Source organism: Papaver somniferum, chromosome 1 (genome assembly GCF_003573695.1).
Source record: "Papaver somniferum cultivar HN1 chromosome 1, ASM357369v1, whole genome shotgun sequence".
Taxonomy (NCBI): domain Eukaryota; kingdom Viridiplantae; phylum Streptophyta; class Magnoliopsida; order Ranunculales; family Papaveraceae; genus Papaver; species Papaver somniferum.
In genome coordinates this window covers 185,972,333-185,999,580 of record NC_039358.1, presented here as the reverse complement: position 1 = coordinate 185,999,580, position 27,248 = coordinate 185,972,333, and positions in this window count along the sequence as shown.

Here is a 27,248-nt window from a genome sequence, read left to right as displayed (position 1 = left end):
GTATGGACAAACTCCAATATACTTTTGAGAGAATCAACTAGACAGATAGACTCAATCTCAAGAAAAGCATATCCAAGAGTTGTATCTTTGTTTCACAATGTAATCAACAAATCAAACAGATAGAAATTCGTGAGCCTGATTATTATGTGAAACAACTTGAACGGTACCAAAAACCAATGTTCAAGTGTCAATCAATATAATCAACAACCAAAGGTTGGATTCTCTAATTGATTGAACTGCGCACAACCTGTGATATTTCTATTATATAACAAAATATAATGCGGAAAAAAAATAACACAGACACCATAAATTTTGTTAACGAGGAAACCGAAAATGCAGAATAACCTCGGGACCTAGTCCAGATTTGAACGCCACACTGTATTAAGCCGAGTCTACATCAAATGACTGTCTTACACAAATCATGTAAGATGTTACAAGGCGATTTTCACATGATCATCTTTTAAATTTCGTCAACAATAAAAGATGAATTTGGTTAAAGAGAAAGCTTACCAACACATATTTCGAGAAACAGATAAGCGAGAAAAACTCGGCTCGAAATACCAAATGTGTACAATTGAAGTCTATATAGCAATACGACTTTTTGTCTCAAATAGGAGATAGAGTATATAGACTTTTAAGTGATAAAAGAGTTCAAGTCTCCACATACCTTTTGTTTATGAAGTTCCACAAGTTCCCTTGAGTAGTTCTTCGTCTTCATTCGATGAACGCCGTGAAGTATAAATCTCAACTACTCTTACTATCCTAATCCGAGACTTATCTATAAGTAGACGTTGGCAACTAAACTTGACAAACAAGCTTGAGATAGCAACGCTTGCGAGTTCGACCAAGCAGTGCTCTAACAATCTCCCCCTTTGTCAATTTTAGTGACAAAACTATCAATACATATGGATTACAAAATAAATAAACTTTGTAGATTCTCATCCAAATGCTTGATCTCCTTGGTTCTTCAACATTACTCGAAATCTTCGTCACTTCCAAGTACTCCAATGATTCTAAATGTGTTCAACTCAGCATCATAGTTGTTGAAGATCCGTAGCTATAAAAATGAGAAAACAATAGCTCTCAATCATTGTTATACAGTGTCATAGTATTATTGCACTGCATCAAAGTTCAATTGTATCACAACTTTGACAACAGTAATATGGTGATATGTATCACTTCCCCTTAGTCAATACTTCATCTCACATGAAAACCATTACCGCTTACATAATGATCTGTAAACCATATGTATTTGTAGTGTGAACTACACATTAATTCTCCCCCTTTTTTCAATATAAATTGGCAAAGGTACGAAAACTAGTGGGATCCTAATGAAATTTCCATAGAGATACTTCATTCCCGAAAGAACAACAAGAGCTACCTTACTTTCACAAGAAAAGAAGGATTTATTTGGACATTAACAAATCACATGAAATATGAATTTGCATCCAAAATACTCAATTAAATTAACCACAAGAGAACCCATGATTAATTTAATCGGAAATGCTCAATATAAGAAAACTTATGGAGCCGCACAATATTTACACAAAGATGTGGATTATGACAACCAATACTGCGGAATATTCAAAGATTCATTCTATTTTTCATCAATATTTGCATAGAGACATATAATAGACTTAATCTTTGTAACAAAAGTTCATCCTATCTTCCATCAATATTTGCGTAGTGACACAATAGGCTTAACTTTTGTTTGTCAAAAGTTCATTCAATCTTTTATCAATATTTGCATAATGATATATGAAAGACTTAACTTTTCACCACGTATGGGACAATCATAGTTCATGGACGCAAACACACATATCCAATAACAAGTTGCAATATATGAAACCATAAAGATTAATACTGCAAAATCATCTTCCAAATAAACTTTAAAATTTTAATAAATAAATCTAAAAACATTGTAAGATGAAAATCGTTGGAAATAGCTATGTGTACTCACAATAATGGCTATTCTAAACCCTAGTTATCCTTCTTAAAAATACAAGAATAAATTCTCATAAGAGTTTTCTAGACAAAATAAAACAAAACAACTCCTAAAGAACATTTCACTTACTTTGAATACTCTTCTCAAGTTCCCTATATTCATCAAGCTCTTCTTTGATTAAATCGATCCTGAATTCAAGATTATCCATCTTTTCTTCAAGTCTTTTGGAGGAAGATTCAAGTTCATTCTTCAAAGCACGAACTTATTCCAAGACAAGATTCATGGTTAAAGAGAGCCTATCAAAAGGAGAAACAGAAGGATTCCTATCAAGGAAGGAACTAGGTTTCTCGGAGCACATCTCATTCTCAGAAGAATCGAAATGAACCTTCTTAGAGGGAAAAAGGACAGTCCATGCATCACTTTCTTTGCTGGAAGGACTAGATGAGGACATGATTAGAAGAGATAAATGAAATGCTCTCATCAAGGAGAAATCTTAAACTTAAAAGGAAGGAAAATATGGGATAAATCTCAAAAAAGACCTTTGACCAAAACCCTAACAGAAATTGGTTATCCCAACAAAAAAAAGTCTTATTAGGAAAAGCGTTCATGTACAGAACAAACACTTCACACAATAATAAAGATTGTGCAACAAAGCATAAAAACAAAATAGAAAAACAACAAAGACATTTCATCACAACCCTTTTTGAAGATTATGGTTCTTGCTCAAGGGAATCACAAGAACAACCTTAAACCTTATTACAGATTGTAACTTCTCCAATCCAAAACAGGACTGGGTGGTTTCTTATGAGGGGATGAAGTATTTGTTGTTTCTTGTTTTTGATTGTCCTTTGTGGATGAAGAACCACAAACAACAACCTTTGTTTCCAGCCTAGTTCTGAATACCTTGTTTATCGATTTACGTAAACCATGAATGGCTTTGGAAAACTCTTTTAAAGGAGGTTTCTTAGAAGATTTCCTTTTCTTCTTCTGAAAACATGGTTTATCAAAGAAGAAAATTTCTCGATCCTTAGTGCATATTGTTTCCAAAAGATCCTGATTTTCACACACGGGTGACGAACCATTTGGTATGTCCATGTATTTTTCTTTATCATCCTCTCTGTCAGAGTGATTTGAGAATGACATAGATTTAGGAGTCACTTGCTGATAATTTTTAAAAGGGAATATCGAAGAAGTTCGACATTTCTTATTAGGATCACAATTGCGAGAGACAACAATTTCTTGTCTTAGACCAAGCAGTTGACATTCCAGACTTTCAATCCTTTTAATCAAGGCTTCCTTTTCCAGTTGAAACTCTTCTGGAGAAGTAGGATTGTATATTATGGAATAATTAGAGTTGTTAGAAGGACAATTGTGATTATCAGCAAGGTAGTTAAGAGAACTTTCACAGACATCTTCCTCAGGGCAATAGTCAAGAGTTGCCATCCGTGCTTTAGTTAACACACTAACCTCTTCATCAGAATTTTTGAAGGTATCATGGACACTCTTATATCACTTGGAACAAGTTCCATTATCATAGTTTTTCTGAACTTTTTTATCCTTTTTATTGATTGAATGTACTTTCTTTTACTCTGTCTAAGAGTTTTCTTTAATTGTTGAACAAATAGTGAAAGAGTTGAATTAAAGCAATTCGCATCCCTTGTATCAATCATTTTAGGATATAGAGATTTTTTATCAGATGTATCAACCGGATTGTCTAACAAGTGACGTTTGTCTCTTTGGTTCAGTTCAAGATCAAAAATCTGTAGCTTTCCAACAAGAGTATTCCTGGAAAGTATGTTGAGGTTATTTCCTTCAACGATGGCATGCTTCTTAGAATCGTATTTGGCTGGTAATGATCTGAGAATTTTTATCACAATGTCCTTTTCAGGAATAGTCTTACCTAATGCAAAAGATGCATTAACAATTTCAGACACTTTGTGATTAAACTCATCAAACGAATCTTCATCGGCCATACGAAGGTTTTCCCAATCAGATTAGGTTTTGAAGCCTAGCTACTTTTTCACAGGTATTCCCTTCAAATACGATTTCTAAGATATCCCAAGCATCTTTAGACCGAGTGCACGTAGTCACATGGTGTTGAATATCTGGGGTAATGGCATGGATGATTGTATTCAGTCTGTCAGAATTTTGCTTTGCAGCGAGGATCTCGACAGCATCGTAATCACTGATATCCTTTGGTATAGTTACATTGCCCACTGTAGCTACTGAAGGAATATAGCCATTAACAACATAAACCCATGATTGAAAATCACGCGCTTGAAGAAAGAGACGCATAACAGTTTTCCACCATAAGTAATTCGAGCCATCGAAGACTGGCGATATGTTTATAGAGATAACATCTCTGTCCATAGAGTCAAATAGCTACAAACACAGACTTATGAGGTCTTAAATGTGTTTGCCTGCTTTGATACCAATTGAAAAAGCGGGGGTCTAACAAATACACCCAATATTTCGCTTAGCAATCTGTATGGATAAACTCCAATATACTTTTGAGAGAATCAACTAGACAGTCATACTCAATCTCAATAAAAGTATATCCAAGAGTTGTATCTTTGTTTCACAATGTAATCAGCAAATCAAATAGATAGAAATCCGTGAGCCTGATTATCATGTGAAACAACGTGAACGGTACCAAAGACCAATGTTCAAGTGTCAATCAATATAATCAACAACCAAATGTTGGATTCTCTAACTGATTGAACTATGCACAACCTGTGATATTTCTATTACATAAAAAAATATAATGCGGAAAAGAAATAGCACAGATACCAGAAATTTTGTTAACAAGGAAACCGCAAATGAAGAAAATCCCCGGGACCTCGTCCAGATTTGAACACCACACTATATTAAGCCGCTACAGACACTAGGCTACTACCAAGTTAATTTTGGACTGGAATGTAGTTGATCCCTAACCAATCTCACACTGATCCAGGTACAGCTGCGTTCCTTACGCCTCTTGAACCACGCCGGATTCTGCGCACTTGATTCCCTTAGCTGATCTCACCTACAACTAAGAGTTGTTACGACCCAAAGTCGAAGACTTAATAAACAAATTTTTCTCACACAGAAAAGTCTATTGTATAGATAAATCTGCTTCCCACAGATATACCTACGAGTTTTGTTCCTTCTTTTGATAAATCACGGTGAACAACAACCAATTGATAAAACAGACTTATATTCCCGAAGAACATTCTAGTATAATCAATCACCTCACAATAATCTTAATCGATTAATGAAACAAGATATTGTGGAATCACAAACGATGAAACGAAGATGTTTGTGATTACTTTTTAATCTAGCTTATCGAAGAATAAATCTCGAGTAAATATTAAAGAATATAATACTCAATCATGATAGAAAATAGCAAGATCAGAACATGCAACTACAGAGAATATAGTTGGGTATGGCTTCACAATCCGAATGAAGTCTTCAAGTCGTTAACCTACAGGGTTTCGTGAAAAAGCTAAGGTTAAAGGAGAATCGACTCTAGTCGCAACTAGTATCACACAGGAGGTGTGGGGATTAGGTTTCCCAGTTGCTAGAGTTTTCCTTTATATAGTCTTAAAATCAGGGTTTGCAATCAATGTTACCTTGGTAAAAAAAACATTCAATATTCACCGTTAGATGAAAACCTGATTAGATTCAAGTTAGTATCTTTCAACCGTTAGATCGAACTTAGCTTGTTATACACAAATGAAATGTACCATCATTTAGATAAAAGTAGTCGTACCTAAATGTGTACACTTAGCTGGTTCAACAATAGTTAACCAATGGTTAGCCATATGAGTACTCAACCTTATTCATCTTTATCATAACTAGTTCAAATGACTCAAAAGAAACTAGTTAGAGAGTTGTTCAATTGTTCATATTCTCATCAAAGTATACATGACACAATTGAAGCAAAATCGATTTTGACTCACTCGAATCATTTCATGAACATTAAAGCTACGATTTGCAAAAGATTGCATTCCTTATTATATAAATGTATTAGTTCATGAACAAACCGATTTTAGAACATAACCTACTTAAGTATGCAAACGGGTACGCATACCTAAGTAGCCGGACTGAGTTTGGTTACGCCAGTACGCGTACGTGTACGCATACTTAGTTCCCCGGACTTCCAACAACCAACCAGTACGCGTACGGGTATGCATACCATGGTTCCCGATTTTGGACTTTACACAAATGTGAATACACACTATGTTTATATCCAATCATGGTTACATGTTTTAAACACTCATTTCAATCATTGAAACATTCTTGGAAGACAACAATAGCTATCTCACACAAACTATTAGCTTCAAAGCAATTTTCAGGTGATCGAATGATCAGTACGAAACATTCCGAGTCTACATCAAATGACTGTCTCACACAAATCATGTAAGATGTTACAAGGCGATTTTCACATGATCATATTTTGACTTTCGTCAAGAATAAAAGATGAACTTGGTTAAAGCGAAAGCTTACCAACACATATTTCGAGAAATATATAAGTGAGATAAACTCGGCTCAAAATACCAAATGTGTATAATTGAAGTCTATATAACAATACACCTTTTTGTCTCAGGAGATAGACTAGATAGACTTTTGAATGATAGATGAGTTCAAGTCTCCACATACCTTTTGCTGATGAAGTTCCACAAGTTCCCTTGAGTAGTTCTTCGTCTTCATTTGATGACCGCCGTGAAGTCTAAATCTCAACTACACTTACTATCCTAATCCGAGACTTATCCATAAGTAGACTAGAAATCAAGAATTATAGTTTTGGCAACTAAACTTGACAAACAAGCTTGAGATAGCAACGCTTGCAAGTTCGACCGAGCAGTGCTCTAACAAAGACTGTCTCATTAAAATGACAACCCGCAGATCTAGCAGTAAGACATCTCCTGCCAAAGTTTTAAAAAGCGGATAATTGTTGGGAGTAAGTATCCAAAAAAGAATACTTAATCGTTTTCGTGACTATTATAATACGATGTGGATCCGTAATGTCACATATATAGTGCAACCAAAAATGCGTAAGAACACGAGTGTAAGGCTTAAATCCAGTTACCAACTGGTATGCAGAAAAGGTTGACTAATATTGGTTTCTAAAATGAATTAAGTAAAGATGCATTAATATTGCATATCCCAAAGCAATTAAAGGTAGGTCGGTACGCATAACCTATGCCTTATACATCATTTGTAACATTTGATGGTAGTCTGTGCAAGACCATTGGGTATGAAATGATATATCACAATTTATCGAGACTCAACGTCTCTCCATCATTGTGTCCCACCAGACACCTTATGTTCAATCCATGAGTCTCAGAGCATATCACATTCGTTCATTATGCTCGACTCATCAAGGCTAAGACTCATTGTCTAATCAAGTCAACAACTGACTAATTAAATACACGTCTGCCTTGCAGACTCCACATTCATGAGACATCAATCACGTCACATGGGGGATAGTATGGAGGCCTACGACACGTGTGTTCATCCATGATGAGAAATGTGAGTAAGTCGAGCAAACGGTTGAGGAAGTTATCAAAGTAGTGGGTGGACAATCAACCAAGTCTCTGCACGACCTGGAACTGGTTTAACCAAGACTTCCCACTTTCCCACTATATCATTTGAGCAACCGTCACACTTACTGGAGATCAATCTGTCTACATTCTGGAAATATAAATAAATCTCTGAACTCATGATTGAGGAAAATTTCAGATAGACAGAAATTATCACAAGAATTCTCATCTGAACAATCACCCTCAACTGAGCAGAATTCAAACTTATTCGAACCCAACAGTTCATTTGCAGAAATCTACAACACATTCACGATCCTTGATCACCATTGATCTCACACACTTCTCAGCTTTCCTCCTACAGATCGACCATCTTCCCTCTTTGTGACCGAATTGACTCTGGAATGGTGATTGTCTTGGTTTAGACCAGAGTCATATAGATTGATCTCTCGAAGTCAAAGCACTCCTTTGCAGTGTATCTGTTTGAGGGTAAGCAATTTGTTCGTTCGATGAGTCCCGTCCGCACGTTCGTCTCTTCACTTTCCTAAAAAACCAGCAAATCGTTTTGCCCCATCAACAAAAATATATTACTTTCAAAATATATTAGACTATAAAAGATGCAATCAATTACATTCTAATCATTGTGAGGTTCCACATGATATCCATTTCCATGGGTTTCTTTGGAATTTAACAAGATGTGATTATCTCTCGGTACATGTAGTGATTTTGTGACGTCTTTGTTCTATCTTGAAAATTAATGTTGAGCAGTGCTTCGCTCGATGACCCAATCCTCGTAGTCACATTATAAGGAAACAGTTCAACAACTAGTTTATATTCCTTAAGCTGGTGGGAGGGAAACACTATTTGTTGGACATTGAGTCTTGAGATATTAAATAGGTGGTGTAGCCTTATTAGTAACAAAAGTGAGATTAAACTCAAATACTTTAGAGTGAATATATGTCACGTTTCAGGGGGATGATATATTTTTCATCCGGATATATCTCAAGTGTTGTAGAGAATTAATGTCTCGTGGGAATGATGTACTTTTCATTCCATAAACGCAGACATTGGTTCTAGTTCAAATAAATAGTCAATTGGCCAGGCAAAGTTCTTCTTGTCATTAAAGTTGATGTCTAAAGTATGACCTTCCCATGGAAAGTGGTTGCTACTATGGTACCCGCATCGCATTGCTTGGATCAATACCGGTAAGAAGATTCATTCCCAACTCTTTGGTGAGAGCTAGAATTACATCTTAGCTTCATCCCATATTCAGTTAACACATGTTCTTTGGTGTCATTACTCCCGGGGGGTAAAATACATCTTTGTCTCATGATATATATGTCGCTTTTCACATGTTTTATATGAGTCGGTGCGTCTAACCCTCATTACTTTGGGGTTCTTTATATTTTCAATTTTGCCACATTTAGCTTAATTTGAGAAATTTCTTTATCTCAACAGGCCAAGAGAATCTCACTACACATGTCAACCAATTACTTTAGGTTGAATATATTACTACAGATAGTTCTCTTGTTGTCATACTTCAACATATATTGGTTCGTTAGTATCATGGATGAAGTAGAGAAATGGAAATTTTCTAACTCATATCACCTTTTGTGAGTTCTTCCACAAAAATTGGAATACATGTGATTTTATTTGCAACGTATCTTTTGAAACTACTGACTCCTTAATAGTCGAGCAATCGGATTACATTCCACGGAACATTCAAATTTGGGAAGACAATATCAAGTACGCAATAATGGTCCAAGTACTTCTAAATACATTGGAATCGAGTTGGTACAACCAATTTGAACAAAAGACACCATTCAACTGTAGCCAATATCATGTTCATGAGAACAAAATAACATTAAGACCAAAAGTTTTAATGATCGAGATCAGCAATCATAATTTAAATTGACCGTTTATATGATGTGGAATTATCTTAAGACAAAAATAAACAAAACTAGGCAAATGAGCCTAGTGAGTACTCGGTGTAAATACCCAAATTATAGTTACATACCTCAGACTTTGGTTCCCGTTGTATATACACAAAACCATAACGCCCGTAGTCGCGCACATCCCAAAACCAGAACAGGATAATAGCTGGAACAGGATCAGCCCAAGTTGGATCTAGTCGAACCGGGTGGACCGGACTGGGTTGGATCAGAACGGGGTGGACCGGACTGGGTTGGTTCAGAACGGGGTGGACCGGACCTTTTTTTTCCTTTTTCGCGAACAACAGAAGAACGCGAACTGGAGATTTTCTTCCACTGATTTTTCTTTCTCAACAGGATCACGAACATAAAGTTTTCTTTCACGGATCTTCCATGGGAGCTTTGCAAACTATTATGAACAAAATCTAGATCCTTAAATCCGTAATTACATATGACCTAAACTTTCATTTGCAAATAAAAATAAATTGATCTATCAGAATTAATTAATGGTGCAGCTTCTTTCGGTGTTTCTATTGGAGACCAAAGAGAGAAAAAAATCGACAATAGCTAGGGTTGAGTTCGTGCATGATAACGTGATTAAGGAGAATTATAGGTGAAGGTAGAAGATGTAGAGACAAGAAGGAGGATATCTTATTAGATATATTAGTAGTTGTAATACTTAGGTTTCTTTATATGCATATATAAAGGGGAAACTAGATGGACCGCACATCCATGGGACATAGACCCTTTAACAATTATTTATTTATTTTCAGTTTTTTTAATTTTTTGTAACAGTCGTCATGGTCTTGGTTTTTTTTTCTGCAACAGTTGTCATGGTCTTGGTAACAATACCATGACGACTTTTCACAATTTATTCCAGAAAAAAATTGATACATGAAAAGTCGTCACTGTATATTTATTAACTATGACGATTTTTGCGACAATGGTCATGGTCTAATAATATTATCATAACGACACAACATTAATAGTCATGGTCGATATCTTAGGACCATGCTCGACCATTTCTATACTTCAACCAAAATTGATCAAATTTTTAGCTTATTAATCGTCAAGGTTGCACTTTTATAATTTGAATACACTTAATCAGTTGACATGGTCCTTAATTGATACCATGAGGACTCTTGGGAACTTTTGGAACAATAAAAGGCTTTTCCATTAATTTTACAGTTTCCATGGTCTTGAATTTTAACCATGACGACTTTTACAAACTTTTTCAAAAATATTAGATGCTTCAAAAGTCGTCATGGTCTGTTACTTTGACAATAACGACTTTTCATGATGCTAGAAAAGTTGTCGTGGTTTGTTATTTAAACCATGACGATCCAGAATCGTTATGGTTACAAATTATTGACCATGACGATTCCGGGAAAAATAAATAATCTTAGAAAAAACTTAAATTTTTTTATAAAAAGGTAAATCACGATTATCTCTAATTGAATAGGATTAATATTAATTAAGTTAAATTAGTATTAATTAAATAAGTGTCCTTTTTAAAGGCTAAGGGGCGTTGGGTTTTACTTCCTAATGACCCTATTTTGTTTTATTTGTTATATCCCAATTAATCCGGCTATACCTCAATTTCTTGAGTTTTTTAATGATTATTTCTTCCAATCAGAAATAAAAAAAGAAAAAAAATACATTTTCAATGGTTTCTCAGGGACATCTGAGGACCAACGTCATGAAACCTCCGTTAACTCAATCTCACGTGTCTTCAGATTCTTCATGGTATATCCGTTTTATGATGTATTGAAGTGTCAAAAGATCCAAAACTCTTGGGATCTGGCCGCTTAACATACCTCGGCGAGTTAGACGAGGCTAGTTAAAATATAGGTTAACATACTCTACTACCATCAATTTTACCACTTATGTTAGAGTATAACTCGGTTGAACACACCAAGCGTTGGTATGTCAAGTTTGGTTGTCATATTTTAGTGAATCAAAACTCATTTAAAGAGTCACTTGGTTATTTACTAGAGTCAACTTCGTGTAGGTTAGCTATAAAGTTATTAGGATATGAGACATACAAGTATTACTCGAAGATTTGAAGAATGTGAAGGAGTAAAGAGCTACATCGACGACATCATCCTTCCTCTTGAGGTTAGTAATATTTTGACTTGAACTGTTTCATTCCTAACGTATCTTTCAAGTCTTGCTATATTGAAAACATAACTGCGAAGCTGTGAATGATTATGCTCTAGTTAGACGTAGTATCAACGAATTATAATACGAAGTATAACGCCTATCTTTTGAACTTAGTATATAAGACATTGACATAATCGTATGAATGCTATTGTTATTATGTATGGGTATGGGTGAAGATTTTGTCTTAGGAAACAATGTTTTACATTCGTTTAAAGGAAGTACAATTCATAAACTTGTTTTGTGAATCGAAATGGAAATCACTAGGCTTATTGGTATTGTTATTCATTGCAAGTCTTTGGATTACCAATATATGTGTTTAGTATAACCGCTTGTTGATGGTGGTTTTTAGCTTAGGGTTGAATCGTAAAACCTTGCATCTGATGTGACGTCATTCTGTAAGGAAACGGTGTCGTGAGTGCTAACCTCTCCACCGGCATATTTATTGATCCGTTCAATATACTTACATAAAATTTATCCAGACTGGCAAATGTAGCAACCATCCCAGATGTTCTGTAAATTTCGGCGCCTCGCCTATATTCAATTAATATAAGTTCCTTTGATTGCCTTCTATGCTATGTTCTACGGCTGAACCCTTAATATTGGTATGGCATGAAAATTTGTGTTCACTCGCAGCAGAGTAGCACGAATTTCCAAATATCAAGGATAAGGTCTTTGAATAAGGTACTCAATTAGAAAAAGCATGCTGCTCTCTGGCAATGAACTTAAAAGAACTCGGTGTCAACACATAGAATTCAATCAATTGCCCTGATTAACTTGCAGAAGTTAAGGTTTTGCGCCTCGCGTAGTATATCAGACATTGCTCGTCGAAATTAAACCTAGGAAAACTAGGTAATTAATCCGCCATGGATTAGCAGGTGCAAAACCTTGCTCACAATCAGAAAACAGGGAGCCGTAGCAGCAAAGGGAGGTGTGGCCATGCCTTAGGCCAACTGGCGCCACTTGCCATTGGCCACACCCCTTCCTAAACTGGCCCTATTTCTCTCGACCAATCGTGTCGCCTCAAATTAGCCACGCGTACATAAGTTGTGGCTGGGCCCATACTTGCCGGCCCCACTTCCCATCGACCAATCAGGTCGCTCTAAAGCCGCATTACTCTCACCAGAAGTGTAGCCACGCCCATGCTTGTCCGACCCTCTTTTAATCGACCAATCAGGTCGCTCTAAGGCCGCCACACTTTCACCAGAAGTGTAGTCGCGCCTTATGTTTGGCCGACCCCTTTCCTTGGCTAATCAAGTCACTCTGAACTTGCCACCATACATTAAAGGCCAAACGCACCCTGCCGCTCCACCATACTGGCAAGCCAAACGCGCCTTACCACAACAACATATTGATCGGCATGCCAACATGCCACTCTGCCGCGGTAGCATGCCACTTTAGCCTTGTCCACGCCGCCAAACCCTAATTCTTACCACGACGCCAAATCCTATCCTTGGCCACGCTGCCAAGCCCTAATTCTTACCACGGAGCCAAATCCTAGCCTTGGCCACGCCGCCAAGCCCAAATTCTTACCACAACGCCAAATCCTAGCCTTGGCCACGTCGCCAAGCCTTAATTCTTACTACGACGCCAAATCCTAGCCTTGGCCACGCCGCCAAGCCCTAATTATTACTACGACGCCAAATCCTAGCCTTGGCCACGCCGCCAAGCCCTAATTCTTACCACGATGCCAAATCCTAGCCTTGGCCACGCCGCCAAGCCCTAATTCTTACCACGGCGCCAAATCCTAGACTTAGCCACGCTGTCAAGCCCTAATATTACCACGACGCCGAATCCTAGCCTTGGCCACGCCGCCAAGCCTTAATTTTGGCCACGAACCCAAATATTAGCTTTAGCCATGCTACAACGCCACAGGCGTGGCCATGCCACAACGCCACCGGCATGCCGCTATGCCACGGCTACTAGCATGCTGCCATGCCACGGCTACTAGCATGCTGCCATGTCACGGCTACGCCACTGGCATGCCGCCATGCCACATCTACTGGCATGCCGCTATGCCATGGCTCCACCAGGCGCTACTATGCCAATGGCGTCACTTCGCTATACAACAAGATGCGGCCATAATCAATGGCCACTCTTCCTCATGAGATGCAATCTCAGCCATCCAAGTTCGCCACTGAACTGACAGACTTGCAGCAAGCCCCAGGCAACCTGCTATGCCACGGCTATGTCGGGCGCCACTATGCTAATGGCGCCACTTTGCTACACAACAAAGATGTGTCCATAATCAACGGCTACCCTTCCTGATGAGATGTAATCTCAGCCATTCAAGTTCGCCACAAAATTGACGGACTTTTGGCAAGTTTTAGGCGGCCGACCAAGGAAAGCTTAATAGCATCACATGTTATTTTCCTATGGCAAAGTCTCTTGACTTTGACTTGCCACACATAGCAACCTGCTACACGTTTTCCACGAAAACACTCGAGACATAAAACATGTCACAAACTGGGGGATACTCATCAGGGTATTGGTCTGGCGGTTTACAACGTGTGGCGTGCAATGCGCCCCGTTACAAGAAAGTGTCATGAAGTAGGACAATTAGTGGTGGTAAAAATTAACGGTGTAAGCAATTTATTACCTTCATCATGGAAGCGTAATGATTGACGGTTACACGAATTCACTTCCCTCATCATGGAAGCATAACGTCTGACGGTTACACGTTACTCTATTCTTCCACCACTCAATCGTTTCCACTTCCTACGAGACCAGGGTACGTTTCAATATGACTTGTATAAATAGGCTTCACCTATTTTCACTAAAAAACAAGTTTTGGTCGGCAACAACACAGTATCTAGAAATCACCTGGTAGCTTTCCATTCAGCTAATCAGTTCTACTTTCAGATACGAGTCATAAACAACCACACCTTCAAAATAAAATATTCTGGTCTCAATACTCTCTTCGCTTCCCTCCCTAAGACCAACCCTTCTCCTTCACTTTGTGATCGAAGCAAGCCTGGAACAACCATTTCTTGGTTTAGGCCAGGTTTGTACAGATTGATCTCTCGAATCAAAAGTACTCACGTGCAGTGCATTGTTTAGGGTTTAGATTCGTTTCTCATCCACACACCCGAAATTACCAAAATCAGCAGAAACAGATGTCACCCTCAAACACCGCTCATAACTTGTTTATGTATCTTGGTAAAACTGTTCACAATGCCTGACTTATGTATCTGAAAAAGCGGGGGTCTAACAACACCACCCAATATTTCGCTTAGCAATCTGTATGGACAAACTCCAATATACTTTTTATGAGAATCAACTAGACAGTTAGACTCAATCAATAAAAATATATATCAAAGAGTTTATATCTCAATCTCTCGATTTGATCTTTACTCAAGCAAATGGAAATCTGCGAGTCTTTATCAAAGAGAGATAACTTGGACGGTACCAAAGACTAATGTCCAAGGATCAATCAATATCAATCAACAACCAAAGGTTGGATTTCCAATTGATGATATTTAACGCACAACCTTTATTATTTCAATTATATAAAAAATATAATGCGGAAAAGAAATAACACAGACACCAGAAGTTTTGTTAACGAGGAAACCGCAAATGCAGAAAAACCCCGGGATGTAGTCCAGATTGAATACACACTGTATTAAGCCGCTACAGACACTAGCCTACTACAAGCTAACTTCGGACTGGACTATAGTTGAACCCCAATCAGTCTCCCACTAATTCAAGGTACAGTTGTACTCCTACGCCTCTGATCCCAGCAGGATACTGCGCACTTGATTCCCTTAGCTGATCTCACCCACAACTAAGAGTTGTTGCAACCCAAAATCGCAGACTTGATAATAAAATAATCTGTCTGACACAGAAAAGTCTATCAAAGGATAAATCGGTCTCCCACAGAAAAACCCTAGGTTTTGTTCCGTCTTAAGATATAAAATCAAGGTGAACAGGAACCAATTGATAATTCGGGTCTTATATTCCCGAAGAACATCCTAGATTAATCAATCACCTCTCAACAATCCTGCTTGACTACACAAGCGGTTTGTCGAGGAATCACAAACAGTGAGACGAAGATGTTTGTGACTTCTTTATCTTGCCTATCGGAGAACTCTCACGATCTCAAGCCAATCAATAGATTGTACTCGTACGATAGAAGATGCAAGATCAGATCACACAACTACGATAAAAGTAGTATCGGTCTGGCTTCACAATCCCAATGAAGTATTTAAGTCGTTAACATGGTTTTAGAGAAGAAAACCAAAGGTTAAAGGAGAATCGACTCTAGCGAGTGCACTAGTATCACACAGACGTGTGGGGATTAGTTTTGCACAATGCTATATGTCTCCTTTATATAGCCTTCAAATCAAGGTTTTGCCTTAGTTACAAACCAATCCATATTCACCATTAGATGAAAACCTTATTTAGATTCAATCTAACATTTCTCAACCGTTAGATCGAAAACTTAGCTTGTCACACACACTTGGGTAGACGTTTACTGGGTTTGTGAAAACCGTGCCCAAACGTTTACGTGTATGTTGGTTCAACATAGTAACCCAAAAGGTTAACCATATGAGCATTTCATATTAGAATAGTTCTTCTTCACCATAACTAGTTCAATTGACTCAAATGAACTAGTTAGCGAGTTGTTCAATTGGTATGAGATCTTATGTAACTACACAAGACACAATTGAAACAAAGATGATTTGATTCGATGAATCGGCTCATGAACTTCATAGACACGGTTTGCATAAAGCATTCATTAGTAATTTAAGTTTCATGTTCAGAGGACATCTTTAGATCATAACCACTTAATCTCACAAACAAGTTCGGGACTTAAGGCAACCGGCAGAGTTTTCCAAACGCAGCAGAAAATCTCGGCAAAGAGACTTCCTCCAGTTCTCGGACTAAACACGCAAACGAGTTTTTGGAAAATCCCAGCAGAAATTCTCGGCAAGAGACTTCCGTCAGTTCGCGGACTGAGTTCGCAAACTCAGTTCGCGGACTTGGCAAAGCCAATTCCTCCGGTTTTTCTCAATCAACAAAGTTCGAAAACTTCGGATTAAGGAATACATGGTTATGTAATCTAAACTCTCATTACAATCATTGAGACATTCTCAGAGGACGATATATAGCCGTTATTCACAGACCGTTTCACGTCAGAGCAATTCTCAAAGTAATTGAAACTTTTCATGACTTTCGTCACTAGGTGAAGATAAACTTGATCAAAGCGAAACGCTTTACCAACACACGATTTCGAGAAAAAGATAAGTAGTGAATACTCAGCTCGAAATGTTAAATGTGTATGATCCAGTCTATATAGCATACGACTTTTTGTCTCATAAGAAGTAGGAGATAGAATAGATAGACTTTTGAGTGATAGATAAGTTCAAGTCTCCACATACCTTTTTGTTGATGAAGTTCCACGGTTCCTTGAGTAGATCTTCGTCGTTGTATGATGAATCGCCATAAAGTCCTTGAGCTCAACTACACTTTTCTATCCTAGTCCGAGACTTAGCTATAATAGACTAGAAATCAAGACTCATAGTTTTGATCACTAACATTGACAAACATGCTTGATATAGCCACGCATGCGAGGTCGACCGAGCTATGCTCTAACAATCTCCCTCTTTGTCAATTTTAGTGACAAAACTATTAATACATATGGAATACAAAAAAGATAAACTTTAGTGGCTCCTATTCCATAATCTAATCTTCAACGTTCCTTGAAATATTCGTCCTTCCAAGTACTCCAATGATCCCAATGGTTGTAAGTTTAGCACTGCCGTTGTTGAAGATCCATAGCTATAACAATGAGAGAAATCGAGATTCTCGATCATTATTATACAGTGACATGGTATTATTATGTAACATCAAAGTCCAATTGCATCACGAGTTTAACAACAATACTATGGTAATATATATCACTCCCCTTAGTCAATACTCCATCTCGATCATGGAAACCACTCCCCCTTACACAATGATCCGAAAACCATATGTATTTGTAGTGTGAACTACATTATTTTCTCCCCCTTTTTGTCAATAAAATTGGCAAAGGTAAAAGAACGGGATCATAACGAAATTTCCACAAGAGACATTTCATAGACTAAAAGGAAAAAAAATACATACCAACTTAATTTAGATGCAATCATAAAGCCGAAGCTAAATGCATTCATCAAGGAGTTTTAAGATACAAGATAACCCTTATAAAATTCCACAGCCGCACACCCCGCAAGATATTACCATTAAGCACAAGTTCAAAAGAACTCTGCCCCATTTGATGTCATTCCCGAAAGAATAACTAGAGCGACCTTAATTTCGAAAGAAAAGACGGATTTTTTAATTAGACACCAAAAACCATGGAAATGATTTTCTATATCCAAAACTCAATCAAATTAATCACAAGTAAACCCATGATTAATTTAATTGGAATATGCAACTAAATCAAACCACAAAAGTGATCAATTTAATTGATTGTGCTCAACATAAGAAAACTCACGGAGCTACGACTAAGATAACCACACGGAGATGACTACCTTAATCGTTCAAATACTCAACATAAGGAAAACCTTACGGAATATACGACTACATCAACCAATATAACATGATTAGTATAGTTGTTCATATACTCAACACAAGAACTTGTGGAATATATGACAAACTCAACTAGATTAATTATAAGAGAACCTATAATTAATATAATTGGAATACACAACCAAACTAATCACCGAAGCAATCAATTTAATTGTCAAAAGATTTTGCTCGACAAAAGAAGACTTCCGGAGCAAATAACTAAATAACCAATCAAGATGATTAATTTAGTTCAAGAATGCTCAACATATAACATCTCATGGAGCAACCAACAAGGCCAATATTAATCGACATAGTTGTAAGGTGCTCAACATAAGATACACAATGGAGCCTTCACGGTAAAACATAAAAAAATGGATCAATGAAGATCAATACCGTGGATAACATACAACGATCTATTCTATTTTCCATCACTATTTGCATAACGACATAATAGACTTTATCCTTGTCAAACAAAAGATTTCATCCTATTTTCCATCAAATAAATAACTGCATAGGCATAACTTTTGTAATTGTCAAAATTCCATTCGTCCTTTCATCAATACGAATATCAATTTATGAACGACTTTACTTTTGACACAATATGGGACCTTCAAGTTCACGGACGCAAACAATACATATCCCATAAAAATATTGCAATACTTCAAAACAGATTAATACTGCAATAATATCATCCTCCAAATATTTTTAGAATTTAAACAAATAAATCTAAAAACATGAAGATGAAATCGTTGGACATAACTATGTGTAATCACAATAATGGCTATTCCAAACTCTAGTAATCCTTCTCAAAAGCAAGAATAAATTCTCATAAGAAGTTTCCTAGGCATCATGACAAACTCGTAATGCACATATAAGATGATTTGTCCTTAGGGGGTAGAATCAATCTTTTCCGCCCGGATTTACACCAAGAATAGCTACCAAAGGCGTATAAAAATATTTTCACAAAGAAGAACATACAAAGTCACGAACGACCATGCACCATAGTTCATAAAGGATGATTGTGAACATCCAAGAATCCGATAACAATGCGTACTAATTTCCATTCTCAAACTTCCTTCTTTGTGATTCACCAACAACATTCTAGTAAAAGCTACAAATTAGCTTAGAAGAATATTACTCCAATAATCCAAGTGCCCAAGTCCAAGAGAAGTGGAACAAGTGCGACGAAATGGAGTAAAACACTCAAAAACAAGAGACAGGACAAATACCAATCTTAACTCATCCAAAATCAATAATTCTTATCTCTGTTTTGAAGAGAATTCAAATAGGAAGAGAATGCAAAAAGAATGAGTTCATTCCGAGTTCAGACGAAGAAGTTACGGCCAAGAAAAGTTTATTGAATATCGACGTCAAGTATGCATACGGGTTTGCAAACTAATTTTCATGAAAAAAAAAGTTTGCAGACTGGGTTTGCGAACTTAAACCCCTGGATTTTGATTTTAAATGATGGTATGCATCCCTGGAATGTGTACCATGAAGTCCAAACATCCCGAACAGCTATTTTCAAACCTAAACATATAAGAACCTTAAACACGGATTAAGTTAGGTAGAAATGAACGATAAGCAAGGTACATGGATCATAATAAGTACTTAAGCAAGTAAAAACACAAATATTTCTCAAGTTTATAGACATACCTTTTTATAAGAATTCAATCGAATTCTACAACCTTACTGAACACAATCTGTGTGCCCCAGTTCTCGTGCTTCCTTTACCGTAACAGGGCATTCCTTGGTGATAGACGCATTTATATGTCTATTTTGTTCTCAATGTTCTGTATTGTTAGACTCGATTAAGTACTTATTGTGTTATTTTGTGTTTTTGTAGATGTTTTTAGAGAAATAAGCCTTTGCGCCGAAATGAGCTCGAAAAGTAGTGTTTTACACCCCAGGATAATGTACCGGAGGCACCTCATAAATGCACCGGAAGCGTCCCAGAAATGTACCGGAGGAACCCAGAAAATTACTATTTCCACCCCAAAATTACTATTTCCACCCCAATTGCTAAAGGGACACCCGTACAGGATTAGGGGGAGGACACTTTTCTTCTCATAATTCAAATTTCATTTTTGGCGGGAAAATATATTCTCTCCCTGGCAGATTTTCAAAAATGGATTTGTGGAGAGACTAAATGGCTGGAATTAATTGGGTCATATCTATTGAGTATAACAAGATTATTCTGAGCGTTGGAATGAGTTAAATTTGGCTAGAATCCCCTAACTTTCAATCGAGAGTTAAACAGGGAAAATACGCTCGAGTTCTCTGTGAGAGGAATTTTTGGGAAGTTTTGTGGACTAAATGGGGAAGATATCTGATCTTCTTAAGTGTTTATGCAACTATGGAAGTATTACAGCTCATATGCGCAGGCAAAGGGGATGGAGAAGATCATATCTCGGCTGACAGTGAAGAAAATGGAAAAAAATATTTTCCGAGTAATGGAGAATTATATGGAGTGAATGAGCGAGATTCGATGGGTCTGTTGGCTATAAATAGGTTGATGGGTTTGAGCAGAGGGGGTGTCGAGAGTTTGGGGAAGGCTAGGAAGCAAAGAGAAGCGAAAGAAAATCACACAGTGCAAGTTTCTGCTGCTGCTGGCGAGAGGAAGAAGATGAAGAACTGACGTTATAGAAGCGTCGTTCTTCAACAGTTCCCGCAGCAGTTCTATTGTGTCGCTGTTTACAGCGCTGTGTATGTATCGTTCTTTCCTACACTTAAGTTTATGCAGCGCAACAGTTAACAGCGCAATTGTAACGCTTATAACTGTTGCGAAATCTCTGTTTAGCATTTTCTCATCATTTTATCAACTTGTTGGGCTATAAAATTGTATTTTGAGAACATGATTAATATGAGAGGCTAAACCCCAACACTGGGAAGATGGAGGAAGCCGTACTTTATGCATATAAAAATTATATTTAATTCTTTTATGACTTCTTGCACTTTTATTAAATGTTTTATGATTTTTCTTAATTGATTGTCATTTCTTTTGATGGTCTATGCTTGGTCTTAGTACTTTTGATATGCCATGCTTTCGATTTACAGTTAATCTTCTAAAAATCTACCTTGGCAAGAATGAGAGTCCTTTTATTTGAACTATAACTGTTTGGAAAAAAATATAATAATTATATGAATAATCATGGTGGAATCCTGAATCCTAGTAACTCTTGATCCTGTGACAATTTTGTATATATTTATGTTTTAAAAATCTATTCAAGTCCGAGCAACGAATTCTTATTTACCGCAAAACCAAAACTACAATCAAAATGGCGCCGCCGAAAAATCTATAATCATTTTGGCGCCGCCGACGCGGAATTGTGTTTAGGTAGAATTTTTTTTTTTAGATTTATTTTTCTTTGTTCTTTTTTACGTTCTTTGGGTATTTGTCTATGTGATACAGGTTTTGAGGCTTGGATCGAAAAGAAAAGAAGAAGAAGAAGTTGTCAAAGATTTTTGGCGATTTCAAAAAGACTAGGAGCAAAGCTTAAAGCAAAAAGAACGGAAAGAAGACGAAGGACTTTTTTTTTTATTATTATTTTTTAGATATTTTTTTATTAATTTTTTTTAGAAACTGTAATTAAAGTTTTTATTTTTGTAATCTTTTATTTTTGGACATTATTTTTTTTCCGGACATTGAACATTGGACATTATTTTTAAAACCCTACGGAAGGGTTATAAATTAAAAAAAAAAAATTAAATACAAACTGTTTGCAGGGAAGGACGACGATTACTATATCGTCTCGGCCCCTCGGGTTCGCACACTGACACCGGAGTTAGTGGCCCGAGTCGACTACAGCGGTTCTTCGCCCGTCTGGTACGGGAGGTAAACTTCTAAACACCCGCGAATCTCCTGCAAGCGGGTTTACTGTTTGCCTTAAGGTGAATATATGCTGAGGACTTGAATACGGCTGTTTTAAATTCCTAGTAAAGGGCAAGGCCTGGCCAATACAAGATAAGGGTTCGGATTTCATCACCGTTCTCTTCTTGCCCGCCTTAGGAAAACGAAACCAAACGCGATCCTAAGCCTAAAATTTTGACTAGAACGAGACCTATAGGGTAACGAGCTTAATAGGAAACTCGTTCGAAAAATATTGGTTGATCTTTAAGCACACTTCAAAGTTCATGTGGTTTCTGTGAGTTGAATGCGTGACTGCGCCGCCTTCTAATGCGGTGAGGCCTTGGGTACCAAAGCTCTACTAAGATTCCCTCGTCTCTATTCAACTTACTTTGACTCGGATTGATTCCAGAGGGGTTTGCTCAAATTGCAACGAATTCCCTTTCGAAAGATAGAAGCTGGTCTAGAAACAATCTAAGTGGAGCCATCATGCTTTTTGTTTGCTAGAATTTATAGGTTTGATTTGGTCGAGTCAGACTTGTTTGTGATTGTATAGAATCCCTCTGTAGTTTATATTTCTTCGGTGATGAATCCTTTTGAGGAGACGCCACCTGAGATGACGTTGCGAGAATATATGTCTAGAAATTCTCGTTATCAAGAGACGTCTTCGGAAATGACTCTTGGTGAATATATGTGTGGGCAGCGATATATGGATACTCCAACTTTTATTGAGGAATCACCTCTAACGATCTATGAGAAATATTATAAACATAGACCATGTAGTTGGAAACAAAGATTGAGAATTATTAAATGTCAAAAATTATATTATGATGATGAAGATAGTGCTGATGAAGAATCGAAAATGTGTGGGAATAGTGATCAGGAATTTGTTACCCCAGTTGAGCCTTATAATGATTATATTATTTCTGGTTCAGATCCTAATAATTTTAAAAATTATTCACCTATTCAAAAGGAAGAGGATTTGACTAGAGATACCCCCGTTTCAGACGATGTAGTATGTCTTGTTTACGAAACCAAGAAAGGTTTAGAGGAACCGGTTTATCTTGAGAATACTGTTTTAGAGTCATACGATTTAGAAACAATAGTCTTAGATGAACTCGTAGAGTTGAGTGAGGATACACCGCAAGATTACAACTTAGAAGAATCAATTGCCCATTTTCAAGAATCTGATGACCTACAAATTAGGGAAGTTGTGACTAGTCTATAGAGACACTGAAAACTCTACGTTTGGGGGTGAGTATCATCCTCCATGTGCTTTAACTCTTAGTAAGGTCCCTCACTTGGGACTTGACATAAATGCCTCAACCAGCTTACAAGATTATCTTCATACTCGTTTTCCAGAACCTAATGATATCCAACAAGAGTCTCAACTGTTAGAAACCCATCCTCTGGTTGATGAGGTTAGCCCAGGCAATAATACCAAGATTGACTTTGTTTTCCCACCAAAAACTTTTCTACCAATTGTGGGAACATATAAATTTCAGATGTGTCAATTATTAAGTTTTGAGACTAAACCTAATTACTTTAGGAGATTAGGGTCGACACATCTGTTTAAGGAAGACCACCACTCTCTTTGTGGTCAGCTGTGTAAGTAAAATATGATTGACTTTAAGGATCCCCAGTTATTCAGGTTGTTATTATTTTTAATTGAGTTTTTCCAGACTTTTAAACCTGAACTGTTGGATCTTAGCTATGAGGAAGTGCATCCAATGAAAATATTCTATCAAGATCCTTTCATAGAACCTGAACCTGAACCACAATGAGACATAGGTATCTTAATCAGGAAACTAGATAAGGGTATGCAGTACATGTTCATTTTCTTGGCTTGTTGCAGATTCCTTTTACTTGTGATAGCTCTTTTTGGTTTCGATAACCCACAATTATTTCGGCTATTGCTATATGATTCGAGGTGATTAAACCTTTCTTAGTCTGGCTAAAGACTATAAACTTAGCACTTCTTGGGAGGTATCCCATGCTCATGCAATACGGTAATATCTTTCCTTAACTCTTTCGCTTCAAATGGTAACAGTTTCTCCTTGTTCATGCTTTTAGTTTCATCTTTAGAACATTGAGGACAATGTTAGATTTAAGTTTGGGGGTATGGGAGAAACTTTTTAGTTGCAATAAATAAACTCCAGCGCCTAGAAATTTATGCGTATTGAGGTAGGCACTAACTAATCTAAGTGGATGGAAGCATGTTGGTTGTAGGAGTTGAGGAACCAATCTGATTAGATGGAAACATCTAGAAGACTCTATTCATAAAAGCACAGAGCTCAGGTGTTAGAAATAACATGATAGTTTCACCATATCTCGTTGAGTCCTTTTCACTTCTGTTTTTAGTTTTTTATTTTTAAATATGTTTCTAAGTGATTTGGTGGGTCTCACGATTCAAGTTGTTACCAATGCTAGGGTGAATTAGAGTGATTGAGATACCATGAAAAAAAAAAGTTGAAAAAAAAAGTTGAAAAAAAAAATTGAAAAAAAAAATAAAAAAAAATTGAGACCAGACCATTTGACCAAAAGGAATAAATTCAATAAAGTCGACCACTGGTACCCTTGTATATGCCAGTTGTGTTGACCTAAAGTTAGGTTATCGACCACTGGTACCCTTGTATATGCCAGTGTGTTGATATTAGTCAGACTAGTATCTCAATCCATTAGGATAGGTTCATTTTGGCGGAGGCCTTCAGACAGATATGGGAAACGCCGTTCACTTAGTAAACATCAAAACCATCTATGTTTTTCTATATCCATCTTCTTGATCTATCCATATGATTAGTTTGACTCCGAATATGATATCCATAGTGCAACTATCTAAGTAGAGCTCTATCACTTATATATGAATTTTAGTATGCTTGAGTGCAAACTCGTGTACATCAATTGGAATTTCGCATCAAGGTACTTCCTCTTGTAGTCAATAAGTATGCCAACCAAGGAGATTCTTTAGTGCCTTCCAAGGATCGTTGTAGATAGTTAGGGTCTGGAGTAAAGGTTTTGTGGGTACACCTCTGGTAAACCCTCCGGAGACAACACTCCGCCACTAGGGCCACCTAGGGGTTCAAATGATTTTCCTTTCTAGAATAAATTTGCTCGAGGACTAGCAAATAATAAGTTTGGGGGTATTTGATAGACGCATTTATGTGTCTATTGTGTTCTCAATGTTCTGTATTGTTAGACTCGATTAAGTACTTAATGTGTTATTTTGTGTTTTTGTAGATGTTTTTAGAGAAACAAGCCTTTGCGGCGAAATGAGCTCGAAAAGTAGTGTTTTACACCCCAGGATAATGTACCGGAGGCACCTCAGAAATGAAACGGAAGCGTCCCAGAAATGTACCGGAGGAACCCAGAAAAATTACTATTTCCACCCCAAAATTACTATTTTCACCCCAATTGCTAAAGGGACACCCGTACAGGATTAGGGGGAGGACACTTTTCTTCTCATAATTCAAATTTCATTTTCGGCGGGAAAATATATTATCTCCCTGGCAGATTTTCAAATTGATTTTCGATGGATTTGTGGAGAGACTAAATGGCTGGAATTAATTGGGTCATATCTATTGAGTATAACAAGATTATTCTGAGCGTTGGAATGAGTTAAATTTGGCTAAAATCCGCTAACTTTCAATCGCGAGTTAAACATGGAAGATACGCTCGAGTTCTCTGTGAGAGGAATTTTTGGGAAGTTTTGTGGACTAAATGGGGAAGATATCTGATCTTCTTAAGTGTTTATGCAACTATGGAAGTATTACAGCTCATATGCGCAGGCAGAGGGGATGGAGAAGATCATATCTCGGCTGACAGTGAAGAAAATGGAAAAAAATATTTTCCGAGTAATGGAGAATTATATGGAGTGAATGAGCGAGATTCGATGGGTATGTTGGCTATAAATAGGTTGATGGGTTTGAGCAGAGGGGGTGTCGAGAGTTTGGGGAAGGCTAGGAAGAAAAGAGAAGCGAAAGAAAATCACACAGTGCAAGTTTCTGCTGCTGCTGGCGAGAGGAAGAAGATGAAGAACTGACGCTACAGAAGCGTCGTTCTTCAACAGTTCCCGCAGCAGTTCTATTGTGTCGCTGTTTACAGCGCTGTGTATGTATCGTTTTTTCCTACACTTAAGTTTATGCAGCGCAACAGTTAACAGCGCAATTGTAACGCTTATAACTATTGCGAAATCTCTGTTTAGCATTTTCGCATCATTTTATCAACTTGTTGGGCTATAAAATTGTATTTTGAGAACATGATTAATATGAGAGGCTAAACCCCAACACTGGGATGATGGAGGAAGCCGTACTTTATGCATATAAAAATTATATTTAATTCTTTTATGACTTCTTGCACTTTTATTAAATGTTTTATGATTTTTCTTAATTGATTGTCATTTCTTTTGATGGTTTATGCTTGGTCTTAGTACTTTTGATATGCCATGCTTTCGATTTACAGTTAATCTTCTAAAAATCTACCTTGGCAAGAATGAAAGTCCTTTTATTTGAACTATAACTGTTTGGAAAAAAAATATAATAATATATGAATAATTATGGTGGAATCCTGAATCCTAGTAACTCTTGATCCTGTGACAATTTTGTATATATTTATGTTTTAAAAATCTATTCAAGTCCGAGCAACGGATTCTTATTTACCGCAAAACCAAAACTACAATCACTTGGTGAGGATGCACTTTCAACACAAACAAGTTGTGTTGAGATGAACATTGTATTGCTCACCATGGAACCAAAAGAGAGTTTCTTTCCAGCAACTCTTATATCTTGTAGTGTTGAGAAACACCCAAGGAACTGTTTTTATAAGTCTATCAAAGAACTTCAAGAGAACCCAAAAGGATTTGTGTTTCTGATTTCTTGTTTTCCAACTTATAAAAAACAGTTTCTGCAGATAGTTTTTAGTACTGCGAGGGGAAACTCTTTTGATAAACAGAGACATCCTAGATTCTTCATAAAAGAAGGCAATACTACTATCTTGATATGAAGTATCAGGAATTGAGCAACGAATCAATTCATGCTTTGAGGTGATACACTCAGATGACTGAGATTTAAACTCCTCTTGTAATTCGTTTAGTTTGTTACAACTAATTGGATTACGCAGAGGAGGAGCATTTCTCTCACTGATTAGTAAATCAATATCAACCTCAACATAAATATTATTCATCATAACTTGATTTAGCCTGTCAAGAGATTCTTGCTCTTTCTGGAGGTATAACTCAACATCAAGAGATAAGCTCTCAAGCTTCTTTTCAAGCCATGAAAACACTTCAAGGGATTTTA